Here is a 14,115-nt window from a genome sequence, read left to right as displayed (position 1 = left end):
TCTTCCGAGGTAGTATTAAAGATCTAGAGGATCTTATCCAGCCTTTCGAGGATGAAGATATTAGCCGGGAAGGAGAGTTCCCACAGCAGGAAGATGACTTGCCTTCCAACCAGCAACAACCCTCTCAGGAACAAGAGGAGACGTGGGTCAGGGATCACAAGAGTACACAGCTGCACTGTCTGTTCCAAATGCTTGTGTACAACATCCACAGTGGAAGGAAAAAAAACTCCATTACATATGATGCTTGGCCATGCCCTCTATACAAGAGATCGTAGTAAGAGCCTTCTCACAGTCTTCAATAGAATTGGTTCATGTACAAGCTACCAGACCATTAGAACTGCCCGTAACCTTCTTGCTAGCTATGCTGTTAAATGCTCAGAAAAAGAAGAGACACCCTTATCAAGTATTTTTACCAGGGATGATTACACAATGGCAGCCATGGACAACTCAGACTATGCAGACAGATCATCACTCTCTGGTACTGAGAGTTCACACTATGCAGCCTTAGTATTGTTCCAAGATGCCACAGTGAATAAGCCCCTCCATAAACCTCCAGTATCAGCTGGCACAGGTGGAGATGCTACAAAGCACACTGGATGCAAACCAACGTTGCCCAGAGCAGTTTGAGGCAATAATTGGACAGATTGGAAAGCTGCATCAGGACTTTCTGGAGTTTGAGAAAGAATGCGAGGCCAAGTCTGAACTCTGCCAATTCTTTGGAGTTTGGCTGCAGTTAGTCACTGTAATTAAGAATGCTGTGGCTTCTGAAAGAGAAGGAAACTGGAATCTGCTTGTTGCTACCGTTGAAGATTCTATGCCAATATTCGCAGAATTTGACTGCATCAGCTACCTACGGCATGGATCATGGTATCTTGAACAAATCAAGGTTCTGGAGTTCACACACCCTGAGCTCTACCAGCACTTTGCACAGACAGTGGGTTGTTCGTGATCGCCCAGGCTGGTGTTGTGCTGTCGGAGGTGATATGAAAGTTGAACAGACCATCCAGCGAATGTCAAAGGGACCTGGAGGTCACTGCGTGGTGGGAATGACATGCAATGCGAGTGCTGTGGCAGAGTTCGAACTCTTGTACCATGAAATTAGGTCTATCACCAACGCGCTCAACCATCTCACCACCAATCATCCATTGAACCACACAGAATGCCAACTACGGCATGCTCTGAACACCACCTGTCGTCTCACGTTCAACAAAAATGTTGCAAATCTGCTGGACTTTGTGCTAGACCACCAAAATCCTTATTCAGTGTTGGTCAATGTACCTGTACCATTGCACAACCTGCTCACAAAACAGGCTGTTCACAAAGAGGTTGCTGTGTGTCTGCTCAAGTGTCTCAAGAACGGTGAGCATGTCTACCAATCATTCAGGTAGGAGAGGGTAGTGGAGAAGAGCAAGAAAATGAGTGCAACCATATCGAAACGTAAGCTTCCTCATTTCACAGATGAACCTCATAAGATGCCAACAACTATTTCAAAACAGAAGGACCTTTCATCCAAGGAAGTGGCAGAGGCACAGAGGAACATAGACATTGCTAAGGAGAGAGGGATGGACTACAGACAGATTCTTGCTCATGATGTGTTCACAAAATCGCCACTCTTTGATGGTGACTTTCCTTCTCACACAAAAAAGTCTTCACTAATTGGGGAGATTGAACCTCATCTGGACCTCACCCAGTGGAGTTACATGTCTACTCTTAACACTCATATTGTGGTAGACTTCATGTCCAAGATGCGGCAGATGCCTCTGGCACAGTTTCCTAATATAGGTGCTGTTATAGATGCAGTCCTTAGCTCAACATTATGCATGTCACAGGAGTCACAGCTTGTCCATCTTGTATTTGACTCCTACAATGACATGTTTCTCAAGGAAGGGGAGCTCATGCAGCGTACTAATCCTGCATTAGGCATTGACATTGTTGATATCAGCAGAGATACACCCATCCCTCAACAAATTGACAAGTTTTGGGCTTCTCAGGCAAACAAAAAGAATCTCCAGCTGCTGGCTCGAGACACCGCTTTCCAACAAGCCTCCAGTAATGTCACCATCATCGCCAGCTCTATTGTGTCTGATGACGAGGTGCTTCCAGCAAAAGTAAGTGATGGTGAAGAAGTACCAGAGTTGCTGAGTTGGACTAAAGAGGCAGACAGCAGGCTGGTGGTGCATGTGGAGTGGGCTGTTCATGTAAAACAGTGCAAGAGAATTATTGTAGTCTCCAATGACACAGACACCTTTGCAATACTGCTACACTACACTCCATACCTCCAAACACTGGGGTTAACAGAAATGTGGCAGCAGTATAGCACCGGTGAAAAGCGACGCATGCTTCCACTGCATCAGGTGATTTCTCGTCTTGGAGCACCACTGGCCAAGACAGTGATCAAAGCCCATATACTAACAGGAGATGACTGTATGAGTAAGGTGGGCACCAAGCACGCTGCTATGGCATGTGACCCAGTACAGCATCTGGCAAACTTTGGAGAGATGGACACTTTGTCAGAGCAAGATGCAGCATTAGCAGAGAAGTATTTGGTGCGTGTTTGGGCAGGAGCTAAGTCAACTACAGTACAACTGCTAAGACGTTTGACCAACTGAGGGTAGAGAACAATGTAGGTGGTAGTGCTTGCATTGATTCACTCCCTCCTACAAGCAGTGGGATTAGAGGCCACATTCAACGAGGAGCCTTTCTAGTGTTTCGGGCATGCCATCTACTTGACAAAGAGACAACCAAAGAAAATTATGCAATATGCAAACCACTGGGACATGGATGGGAGGAATATTCTGGAACACTATTACCATGCAAGTATCTGAAACCATTACCACAGAATCTGCTCAAAACATGCAAATGTGCAGGCAGGTGTGTCAGTCAACTCTGTGGGTGCCGTTCGGCTGGAGTGAAGTGTGTAATTTTTTGCCATGGAAAGAAAGAGAATTCGTCATGTCAGAACCTGCCACTGAAACAATAACTTCCACGTGTGATGTGGTGCACATTTGGAGAAACATTATATTATTTGTTTTCCCTTTGCATATATATATATTTTTTTTACGGAGAAAACGTTATAACTTTATTAACACTGACACTTTCCATTTAATTATCAATGATATTCAGTCATATATTTCAAAACAATTATGACTTTCTGTTTATACCATCATGTCACAAATCAGTATAGTGTGTGTTCTGGTTTAAATCTGAGGTATTAATATTGGAACCCTTGAGTGAATTACGGTCTAGTTGTGGTCACACTGTCCCAGACATTTGAAGGTCAAGATGACCCTGAATGATAAAAGAAACATCAAAAATGAATTTTCCACCCTCAAAATAGTTGGATTGGAAGTATTACATGTGTATCTACTGAAAAAAAAAAAAAAAAGTGAATTTTTATCACTGTTCACGGCAACCATATTTAATTTGACCACAGGAATATTCGTGGCGCGATGGCGGACAAGCACCTCCATGATTTGTCATGTCCAGGGACCCATTAACTAAGATCAGGTGAGAAATCCCCCCAACACCATTTTGCAAACGGGTCTGTAGGCGAGGTACAGGATTAAATCTGCGACCTCCTAGTAAATGTTAAACAGGAGCGGCCGTCTGACCCTCTCTCACATGACCCCACTCTTTGGTCTGACTTTCCCACCGCCATCTACTACTACTACTATGGTTCTTTCACAGCAAGAAGTCCGTTCAGGGTGTGGCAGAATTTGGAATTCCCCAGAGTGCGACGTTGCCAATTTGACCACCAATTATCGGATTATCACTCTCCCTACCTACCCCCATCACACCTGTTTCTCTCTCTCTCTCTCTCTCTCCCTCTCTCTCTCTCTCTCTCTCTCTCTCTCTATATATATATATATATATATATATATATATATATATATATATATATATATATATATATATATTGTATATATTTATTATTTATTTTCAATTTTTTTCCACACCACGTATGAGGTAAAAGTCTAGGCGCGTTTTATTTTTAAGAGGTTTCCCCTGTAGGCCTAATCCTCTCTCTGATCTTTAATCATAATCTTCTTCGTCATCAGAACTTTCTGTTATATTGACGAGAGAGAGAGAGAGAGAGAGAGAGAGAGAGAGGTGGGATGGGGGTAGGTAGGGACAAAGTGATAATCCGATAATTGGTGGTCAAATTGGCAAGTCTACGGCGTGGCAACGTGGGAAAAAAGCACTGCCACGTGTCGTAGAATTCATTCAAATCGTTGTTATAATTCTAAAAAGTGATACTCAATGTACTATATAGCTTCCTTTACTATATACAGAATATAAAAAACAATTTCAAATAGCACATAAATGGGAAATAAGAGAGAGAGAGAGGCATGTACTACGGTTGATTTGGCAGCATCGCTAGAGGTGATTCACCAGGTGGGCCCCACCCTGAACGGACTTCTTGCGGTGAAATGACCATAATACTACCAACACCCACACTCCCACACACACACACACACACACACACACACACATCTACAGGTTAATAATAGAGAAGAATGACGATAACAGGCTCTCACCATTCCCAAGTCTGATGGAGGAGGTGTGTGTGTGTGTGTGTGTGTGTGTGTGTGTGTGTGTGTGTGTGTGTGTGTGTCATTTTGCTGTCTGCGCTTTTTGGGTGCGTTTTCGGGATGGATTTGGCGCCAACAGCACCCATCGACCTGGCAGCACCAGAGTTGCCAGCTTGGCGGATTTTCCGCCAAATTGGGTGGTTCCCAATTTGGCAGTAAATCCGCCAAGCTGGCAACTCTGGCAAATTGGGGCTGGCGGGTTAAATTTAATATAGGCGGTTGGGTGGTTTTTTGGGCGAGTTGATATCTTAACTGGCGGGTTTTCGGCGGCTTCAGTTTGAGAGGGTATTTGCTAAATTAACCTTACTGTAACTCTTGTCTCTTAGCAAAAACAAGGGTGACCTGAGAGATCAAGATCGAGGGCAGGTGGTGGTGGGTGAAACTGACGAAACCATTAGCACCCGGCCCAGCCCTCCCTCGGGATATGACTCCCCTAATCCACACTCAAACACAGGTCACGGGGCCTGGCGGCCATGTATGCCGTTGTGGTAAAATAAAAGAGGCAGCATTTCAATTTTAGTCAGGGAGCAGTGAAGGGAGGTTTGCTGGATAGTGGAACTGGGAAGATAATGGGTAAATATGCAAAGTATAAGAGAAAATACAATTAAATCTGTGAAAAAGAAAATGGATTGCGATAATGGATTGTCTGTCCCAGGTGATGAAACAAGTGCATTTTGCAAATTAAATATATGACTAATGTGAGGCTAATGTATGAAGTTTGTATAAGATATAACTATTTTTCACGTCATTTGTTGCTCATTCGCGACTTTTTCATGTCAAGATCATCTTGATATTAATTTTGACTGATACTGAGTTTCAAAAACGGGTTACGGCAAGATTGTATTGGCTTTACAACAGCGCTATCTGTAAACATTGTCCGTGCGTCATGGCTAGCTTGGAAGATTTCCTGGAAATAGAGGAATTTATTGATATTTTTCCTCAGGTGACTAACCAGACGGGTCTCTGGCTTGAGAATATGGCGGCAGATGAAGGGGCAGTTGTACCATTGTTGTTGGACACAAGGTAAAATGGTCATAAATATTTTGGTGGCAAAAGAATTGTTTCAGTGGGTACACAGTTTAATAAGATATTTCATAGGTCAATAACCAGACAGGTGCTTAATGTATTTCAAATACAGCAGAATACAGTGTGTTTTCAAAAACCTGAATGGTGTCTTCTGAAAAATATTTGGTTTAAAACGTTGTGGCATGAACTGAATGATAGTAGGCTATGGGTAATCATTAAGGAGACAAGACAAAATTTAAAATGAACTAATAACCCTGCCTTTGAAATGATTCAGTGACTTTATAAAGGTGTATAGAAGTGAGGTATCATGTGAAGAGGATCCATCAATAAATGGAAAATACCAAAACAGTTAGGCTAGGTTAGGATGCTTGGTTAAGTTTACATAAAATTTGTTTGGTTTGCATACAGAAGGTTAGGTTGGGATTAGTGAAGTCCAGTGAGGTTATGAAATTTTTGGTTAGGTTTTGATAACATGGCACTGATAAGGCTTATTTTTGTTCAAAAATGGCATTCTAATATGGAGTCTGTCTTTGCTAACCACAAGATGGCATCCATCTGTAAAGAGACATTGTTTTTTTAATGCTTTTTACCACTATGAAAAAAATGCAGTCAGAAAATAAAGAATCCCATGAGATAAGAAAAGAAAGAAGTGATGGAAACTGCAAAGTAAGGTGGTCTTGTGTCTCTTTAAGGACTACCATATTTTGTATTATTCTTCTTAGCATTCTCCAGTTTTTTTTTCCTTTTTTTTTGTATTATTTCTGTTTCAGACATGTATGGAATTCTTTTTTTTGTACATTTTTTCAGTATTTTAGACAATTCTAAGACACTTTCCTTCTATGGCATACTCACTGAAAATTTTTTTATTTCATCAGTTAGGATAGGTTAATGTCTGTTCAAGTGCCAAATTAAAATTACTTCTGGTGAATATGCCTGAAATACCCACGCGGCGGCTGGGTGAACCCGACACCACCACTCCAGCAGGAGAGTATGAGGGGGCGATACCCACCCCACAAGGGGATGCTGGAGAGGCTGGCTTACCTGGCTCACTGTCCACGCAAAAGTGACATATCTCTCCCATGACTTGGCGCCCCTCTCCCCCACAGCCAGACCACCCGTCAATGTACAGGAAAAGTACACTACTCTTCAGCAGAGGGAACGCTTGCAAGAATCAGGGTGGGATTTGCAGTGGCAAAGTCCCAAGCAAGCCCTCAGATGCCAAGTCACATGGATCGGCCTCCTATTTAACACAGGACTCAGGAGGAGCCTCAAGGGTTGCTATCCCCCTAACCCAATGGAAGGAGGGCATGCTCCATCGGAGCTGTGGCGAAAGCCGAGAGAGTACATCCGACCTCTTCCTCCCGACATCCCTGGGACAAATCCTTCCCCGACGGAAGGAGGGCACACTCCATCAGAGCTGTGGCATAAGCTGAGAGAGTACGTCTGACCTCTTCCTCCCAATGTCGCAGGGACAGGAATCCCTACCCGAGCAGGAGGGCATGCTCCATCGGAGATGTGGTGCAAGCTGAAAGAGTATGTCCGACCTCTTCTTCCCAACGTCGCTGGGGCAGGAGTCCCAGGCCCTACGGCCAGAGTGCAGACTCCGCTGGATCAGTGGCTGTGGCGAGGAGAGCCTGACGGGCACCCACTCTAAGCTGCAAGGGTTGGCGGTGTCTGGGAGAGTCTCCCCCAACTCCTCCCACACTCCTGTCTTTCATAGGAGCACAGGCAGTGCCTGATGGAGGGAATGCCCCATGGACCTCCCCCACACACCCTGGACTGGCCTCACAGGCCTGCCAAGTATGAGGACCGGCCCTCGGCTGCCCTTCCTCCGCTAGTCCCCAGGCACCTACAGAGGGAAACACCTCTAGCTCCGCCCACCACTCCTGCAGCAAGGCACCCCTCTCCCCGTCTCTGTCCTCGAGAGGACGGGATTTGCTTCCCTACAGACACCTCATCTGATAAGACTTGGCGAGATGTCCCCAAGGCCAGGTGTCCAGTTCCTGCAGCCCTGCCCACCCCAGGTGCTGACGGGCTTCGCCAGGACGAGAGGCCACAGTCCAGCCCTGACAGCCTCCTCCCGTAGACGAGACTGCAGTTCTTGGAGTCAGTTGGCCTCTCTGGATGCTCGCTGCGGTGGCCGGACTTCCCCCGGCGCAGGTGGCCCCAGTCCCTCCCTGATGGAGGCCCTGTGATTCCTTCCCCCCCCCCGTCCATATCCACGGTGCCTCGCCCCAGTGCCCTACCCCCTTCTCTCCCCCCCAGCCGGGTGTCACCCCCCCCCCAGTGTGCCATAGTGAACCCTGTTACCTGGATCTTACGCACGGAGTGTTCGACACCCACCCATGGGTCAGTCCCCCGACAGTGACAACTCTCCCTCAATGTTGCCCCTACTGGACAACATACGTCAGTGTGACCCTCCCCCAGTGTGCTTCCCCCCTCCCCTCCCTAGACCCTCAGTCCCCATCCCCCACATGAATAAACCCACCCTAGACTCAATAATACCCTTCCCTCCCAGTGTGAGACCGTATATACTCTCGTTCTATGTAATGCCCACATAGCATAAGATTAGCTACAGCATCGTCCATGTCACACGGATATATTGTACTAGCTAGGGCCTCATCTATGTCGCGTGAATACTTAGGTTTAAGGGCTTGAATTTATGTTGTCATCCATGTCACGCCTGGTTGGTTGGGTATACTGTATTATATTGTCCGTATGTGTGAGTATGATGTACCTGACATCTTTGTGAAATATTGTCTGTGACACCGTTTTTTTTTTTTTTTTTTTAATTTGTCCAACTCCTGGGCATAGGCTTCGCAGCCTGCTCTCAAGGCCCAGTAGTCCTCCTGCATACCATACACCTCTCTACATGTCACCATTTCGGTGCTAACACCCACCATCCATATTGAATACATGCAAGGGCTGTCTCATACAGGACTGGTGTATTGGTATTAGCGGGGGTACTTTGATGACATATTGGCGGGTTATCTGGTAGATGAGGAAAGTCTGCTTTTATGAAATTCAAATCCTTAAACTGTTCCCTGCCCCAGTCAGGATTCAAACCTGGGTCCATCAGGACTGCAGGCCGCCTCTCTACCGATTCAGCCACCGCCTCCCCCAAATGGACATGACCCTATCTCAGGAAGGCGTAATTCCTTGTACAGGTCACTTTTGTTGAACTAGGTGGAAAGTGATTGTTGTAAACCTTATTTGAAGTCATTGTAAGTTTCTCAGTTTTGCTCATAGAACGGTGTGTGTATTTGTCTTCGATAATATATAAGTGTGCTTGTTGACCAGTGGTGTTTGTGTTCTCCTTTCCTTGCTAGTACTGACCTGGTCGGGAACAAAGAACCCGAGACTGCACCGTGTCTGTGCCCGAGATGTTGGGGCACAAAGTACGCTGCATATCAATGCCATAGAAGAAACGTGTCTTAGAATTGTCTAAAATACCGAGAAAAATGTATCAAAAACAACAAATTACATATATGTCCAAACGGTATTTATCTTTTTTTTTTTTTTTTTTTCTTAGGGATGAACATGACAAGCTTCAGGGGTTTAAAGAAGTCCTACGTGCGAAGGATGATCTAGAATTCTTCAGGCATATGAGGGTGACCAAGAATACATTTAATTTCATCTTGGACACTGTTAAGCTGCACTATCAACCAGCACAAAGAGGAGACCATCTGCCCGTGGAAGCTAGGCTGGCACTGGATGTCACCCTTTGGTATCTGGGTAATAAAACAACTTACCGGGAGATAGCTGAGTTGTTTAGTTTGTCCCAGTCGACAGTTTTTTCTTTTGTTCAAGACATTCTCAGTATTTTGTGTGACCTTGGTGGCAACTTTATAAAATGGCCAAATGTACGAGAGGCAGCTGTTATTGAAAGAGAATTTCAAGAGATTGCAGGATTCCCAGGTGTTATTGGAGCACTGGATGGATCACACATTTTTATAAACTCACCAGAAGACATGCAGGCTGATTATGTGAATAGAAAACACAGTCATGGTGTTAATTTGATGGCATCATGTGACAGTAGGAAGAAGTTTACTTCAATCGACGTTGGTTTCCCTGGTTCTGCCCATGACAATCGTGTTTTTTCCACATCAGCATTGAATGTTGACACTGAGTGCAACAGACAGGCATATTTTCCCTCACCCTCTTATCGCCTCCTAGGAGATTCTGCATTTGCCCTGTCTACCTACCTATTATTTCCCTATAAAGATATATACAGGAAGATTAAACAGAGACCAAGTAAGGTATAATAAAAAAACTTTCCAAGACTAGGGTTATTATAGAGAATTCATTTGGTTTTTTGAAGGGCGGGTTCAGAAGGCTTAAGTTTTATGGAGGCCGAGATTGAGAAAATACCAAATATTGTAACAGCTTGTTGTGTTCTTCATAACATTGCCCTACATTTTCCTGAAGAGGAAGCTGCTCTCCTGAGGGAGGGCCCACTTCTTCTTGAAGATAATCTCAATCCTCTTGCTGAAATTGCCCTTCCACATGATGTGGAGGCGAGTGAGAAACGAAACATCATTTCATCCTTGCTTTGATAAACTGCTTAACAGGTGTACATAATTATTGTTTTATATATATATATATATATATATATATATATATATATATATATATATATATATATATATATATCAGGTTTTGAGTAAATTATAGTATTTTGTTTGTGGTCTTGATGCCTTAAGATTTTTAATGATGGAATTTGCTGTTTCTACTCTGCCATTGTTTTGAATATCACTGATTAATTTCATGACATCCCTGTTGTCTTTTTTCCATATGAGTGCTACTTACTGAGTATAAAATATATATTGACTGTACAGTGTTCTCAATTTTGTACAATGTTTTTCACGCTCAAGGGAACTGTTTGTCATTGCCTTGATCACATACTGTACATAACTCTGTGTGTGTGTGTGTGTGTGTGTGTGTGTGTGTGTGTTTTGAAATCACTTATGCTAGGAAGAAATTACAGATTATATTTGTAATGTTTGTTAACATTTACATTGACATCAATGTTTGTTTTATTCAAGTTTGTTAACTTTTACACTGACATCAATGTTTGTTTCATTAAGTTTTACTTTGGTGTTCTGGCGGAAGCACCATTGTTTTTAAGAATGTTTTCTCTAGCACTGTCATATTAAAAAAAAAATATTCTTTTTTTTTTTTTTCCTTCATATGTAGATCACTTTTCAGCTTGAACATTGGTAAATACTTCATATATCCTGTAATTGTTGCTTCACCTTCCTCGTGTTTAGCAAGTGATCTTTGTAAAATCTTTGTAATTTCTGGAAAGTAAATACTAATATGAATTCTTGTTTTATACAGCCTATCCTTTCAACAGTACAACCAAAGTGTTTTTAAAGTGGTGGTTTACATTAGGGGTCGGCAACCTCCGGCCTGCAGAGTCCGAACTCATAGCCCATCACCCTGCTTGATATTTTATAACAATCCGGCCCGCAACAGCCTAGCCAACTAAATGAGTATATTGTCACAAACTGTTTTCGGCAGTCAATGATTTGCATGTTTTTCAATAAATTTCTTGTAATCTAGTCACTGGTTTGCCTGCTTTTCTATAAAAATTTTTGTATATTGTCACAAACTATTTTCTGCAGTCACTGATTTGCATGTATTTCAATAAATTTCTTGTAATCTAGTCACTGGTTTGCCTGCTTTTCTATATATATATATTTTTTGTATATTGTCACTGTTTTTGGCATTCAACGATTTGCATGTTTTTCAATAAATTTCTTGTACTCTAGTCACTGGTTTGCCTGCTTTTCTATAAAATTTTTGTACACTGTCACTTTTGGGTTCTCTTTGGCACTCCGGCCTGCAGGCTACTCCTAGAAGCTTTCTCTGGCCCTCGCACTGAAAAGGTTGCCGACCCCTGGTTTACATGATCAAGAAGATATGAATTAAACATGACACTGATCTTGAAATTAGACTGAACTTAATGCAAAACCCAATTCAGACACTTTCTGGAAAATACATATCAGACAGTTGATAATGTGTAACATACACAACATATGAACTGGAAGTACAAAGAACTTATAACAGAAATTTTGATTTAACATGACTTACTGAGAAAGCTAATGCTGACTTCTTACATGGTTTTCATACAGTATTAAACCAAATTATGTACACACTTGGCTATATAAAAATAATTCTCTACCACTATGTGTTCATCATCATCATCAAATCCTCAGTTGCCCCTTGAGTAGTGTAGGAACCTTGGACTAGGCAAGTTGGTCTTGACATTTAAGATGAGTGAGCAGCCTGACTCATCCCTGGGCGGCATTATGTTAGCAATAAACCCCCACCACTCGTTGGATATAAACCTGCACCCACTCAATCCGACTGGAGTGCCTTAATTTCCCACTAAGCCAACAGGTGGCATAATTATGTTATATGTTTAACACCCAGCGAAGTAAATGGTTTCCTGATGTACAGGAAACCATTTGGCTTGTCACTCATTGTAGAGTGACCCATAGACAGAAGAGGAAGAATGAATTAAAGAAAGAAGAAGAAGGAAGGAAGAGAAGAAAGGACAATCACCCGAGTGTTGCACTACACAGTGAGTGAATGGTGAGTGCTCCCACCTACCATGACCACTAGGTCTAATATTTGCTAAATCTCACTCCTTTTTTCACATGCTGCAACAAGTGCCTCTTGGGACTCAGCCACCCTCTGAGTTAATGCCTCCATCACCTGGTTATGTCGTTTTATTTCAGCCAATTGCTCTAAAGCTATATTCTCCATAAGCCTCCCATGTGAGAGTGGTTGCAATCTTCTTCCTCGCTGCCTTGCCCGGGCTTGAGGGAGATTCGGTGCCTGCATTCGATGTTCCTGATCGTCACTATCCTCACGATGTCCTTGAACATCAACATTTTCCTGGATAGTGGGTTCAGGGCCTGGGTCGGCTGGTAAAGGTTGGTTGGAAGGTTGAGCCTGTGATGGTCCTGGCTGTGGAAAACCTGACCCTGAAAGTCCCTGAGATGTCCCTGGTTGTGACACTTGTGGTTGGGGTAGGGATGTCTGTGATGGTACTGCTGGAATTTCTGGAGAGCATGCAGTGGCATGAATGGGTCCCAAACTCATATGATTAACTGGATGAGCAGAAGGGCGAACACCAAGAATCTGGTCAATAGTTTCAAATGACAGTGGAGGTTGTGTGTGAGACTCACCGATTCTTTTGGTTCTGTCCTTGTATTTATGGTACTTCATCTTCAAATTGTTCCACTTGTTCTTTACATGGTCAACTGTAACACCTGGCATCTGTTGGGGAACAGATATTAAATGGTAAGACAGTAAGGTCATCATATATTAACCCCTTAACTGTGGGGCGTCACTTTCGTGACTCTCGGGAGCAAGGAATCATACCAGGGGGCGTCATTTTTGTGATTCTGTGTTATTTTTAATTCGCCCCGGCCTTTCAAGTGGTGGCTTGTATCATCCATCAGTACTACCAGTGTCCAGCTATACTCAGTTCTGCTAATGTCACCTGTACCCCCATCCACTGTTGACAATTTAGCCATTTTTCTCCTATCCTTGACTCCCCCCCCTCCTTACCTCCCCTCCATTACCCTCTCCTCCCGCCTGACCAGCTGCGCTGCACTACACAAATGCTGGACGGATTTTTCCGTTCATTTTATCCATTGAAATGTGCCCTTTGCCCTATTCTTATAGAAAATAATATATAAAAGAAAGAGAAAAAGTAATTGATACTGCCATACATCTGGAATGGGCTAATTATCACCTGGCAACACCTCACGTGCACTCGTTCGCTAGTTTTCCCTGTTTATATCCCTTGAAATATGCCATATGACCTGTTCTCATATATAAGTGATATTTACAGTACATTCACCTGGAACTACCTAATTTATTATGTATTGTCTAGATTTCCTGCCAATCATTTCATAGAGCATATATTAGCAGCTGTCACCATGCTGACATTGGCAGTCCTTCACTGCCCCTAGGCAACAATATTCAGTGTACTGTCGTCTATCAAGGTGAAACCACGTCGAATTCGCGCCTATTCAATTCCGCTGCTTTTTTGTCCCATGCAATGGGCTCTGTGACCTTTACCCCTACTAAACCTCATGTGGAAAGGGGTAAAGGGCTAAGTGACTCTGCTGTGGAACGTGAACTGGCTAATTTATCAATGAAAATGATGGACACTGACTATGATCTTTCTGGTGACTAAAACAGTGCAAGTGGAAATGTAAATAATGTGTAAATAATGTGTAAACAGCAAGTGAAAGCAATGAATGTAAATATAAATGAGCAGTGGAAAATAGTTTTATAAGTTACTGCAAGCGACAGTGCATAACATAGTGTAAATAAAATCTATCTATCTATCTGTCTATTGCCAGACACCTCAATCCCGTTCAGGGTGGCCACAAATAAATCGCCTCCACGTCTCACTGTCCCTCACCATTTCACTGCCCTGCTCCCAACTCACACCCCCCTCTCTCATATACCT

Source organism: Coenobita brevimanus, chromosome 90, assembly GCF_032717465.1.
Source record: "Coenobita brevimanus isolate Jiangsu-jjx chromosome 90, ASM3271746v2, whole genome shotgun sequence".
NCBI lineage: Eukaryota > Metazoa > Arthropoda > Malacostraca > Decapoda > Coenobitidae > Coenobita > Coenobita brevimanus.
The sequence above is the reverse complement of the archived record's forward strand: the minus strand, read 5'-3'. Positions refer to the sequence as shown.